The sequence below is a fragment of the Solanum tuberosum genome, unplaced genomic scaffold (genome assembly GCF_000226075.1).
Source record: "Solanum tuberosum cultivar DM 1-3 516 R44 unplaced genomic scaffold, SolTub_3.0 scf00300, whole genome shotgun sequence".
Taxonomy (NCBI): domain Eukaryota; kingdom Viridiplantae; phylum Streptophyta; class Magnoliopsida; order Solanales; family Solanaceae; genus Solanum; species Solanum tuberosum.
Window position 1 is genome coordinate 171,919 of NW_006239221.1, and position 2,123 is coordinate 174,041.

A 2,123-nucleotide genomic window follows, 5' to 3' on the forward strand; every position below is an offset into this window, starting at 1 on the left:
GGGGGGGAGTAGGGAGGTGGTGGCTGGGGGAGGGTGATCACACATAGAATCAAAAGATTTTTCTTAGTTTAAACTCATAAAGAATACTAAAATTTGTATGATGGCAGCATCCATATCCCATTGATTTTTACATTAGAATCTCCATAATAGTGCACATGATTCAATTATTGATATATAAAAAATATTTCCATAATTCTCACAAGATCGATCAATTGATCTATACAAACAATTCTTTAAATTTATCGGATGATCTGTTATGATTAATACATAAATGAGATGACATGAACTAACGATTTCTAATAGGAACATTTTATCATTATTTAAGTACTTAATTAAAATAAATCATAATTTTAAATGTCCAGATGAAATTTACTACCAAATATAAAGGCTATTGAAGTCAAGTAGATTTTATTTTAATTTGTATTAACTTGAACCAAATACTGGCTTAATCTCATAATACATGTTTTTAATTTGTGTTTTGGCATAAACACAAGACAACATGGAATGTTTGGGTTGGACCATTGTATTTATTTTTATTTATAATTATATATGTTTTTAATTTTTTTTAAAAATAAGATTCTTTTATGGTCACTTTCATATTTTATATTATTACTCCCTTTCTTGGATTATCACTTTGTTGTCATTGCAATGGGACATTTTTCAATTTTTTCCTAAAAGTTGGGGAAACCAATTATGATCATCCCCCTATCAAATCAAGTGTATTTCATATGTGATAAGAATAATATTTTATTAAATTAAATAATTGCTCAAAATTTTACTCTCTTTGTTTCTCTTTTTCACATAGTGATTATATTTATTGATATGATATATTTTTTATTGTCAAGATTTTATTTTCTCCCTCTCTAATTTGGTAAGATAATAAAACCAACATGAATTGTGTTAGGATGTTTGAGATTTTTTTCTCTCTAACTAGAATTCTTCAGTTTGAGGAGGAAAAAAATCTTATTGGGAGCGTTACCCTCCAGCGATAAACCTTGGAATGTGCTAAATCAAATTCAGTCAAACTTCAATGTAGATGTCGAATATTTGATTTTGAAACCAAAACAAAGAAAGGTAAGATAACGAGAAATTTTGTGTCATATGTGGCATCCTATATGTCAATTTGTGTCCTACGTGATTATCTACTTGTATTATGCACATAAAACTCATGGGTCTACTTGTTCAACTTTATACAAATTTAAGTGTCTACTTGTGCACTCAGAGTAGGAGGGCATAAATGTGAAAATAAATCAAGTTAAAAGACACATTATCCCTTCTATCTATCTGAATTATGCAACAAGAAAAGTAAGTAAAAAAAATTGTAGCTTTTTAAAACTCCCCAACGACAAAGGAACTTACGGGCGGGGCTTTTTCGGGGGCTAGCCCGCTTCCCATTATGTATTATGCCTATTTTGCTTGCTATTAGTGTAGTTTAACTAATGATAGGATAATAAATTATAATATTAATTTATTTTTAATTAATGCTTATTGTCAAAAAAATTCTATAGTTACATCATTGATCACTTGGTTTATCTAATTGTATCTTCTAGATGATTTGAAAATTTTGGAATATGGTTTTAAAAGGTAGCCCATGGTAATAGAACATATATTACTATGATTCAAGGTATTTGTACATGAAATGAAATATCAAGAAAAAGATAGATTACAAGTCTATCCAAAATTAATACATACTATTAGGGGTGTTCACGGTTTGGATAAAAACCGATCCAAACCGATAAAATAAAACCGATTTTATTTGGGTTTGGTTTGGTTTGGTTTTAGATTTTTGAAAACCGATAGTATTTGGTTTGGTTATGGTTTTATTCGGAAAAAATCGAAGAAATAACCGAACCGAACCGATGAATTATATACATATATTTTATTAATATACATACTTAATATATTATTTTTATAAACAATTTTAAAGATCTTATACATAATTTCATTAAAATTTCTTTATAATTTACTTATTGAAAGCAAAAATGCCCAAGATGAAACATTTATCTTATTGATTTCATGTATATGAATGTCTATGACAATTCTTTGTGGAACTGAAAATGTTATTGTCTCTTCCTTCTAGGCCAATATAGTGAATTTTAAAGCTTTATTGATAGTAAATTTAG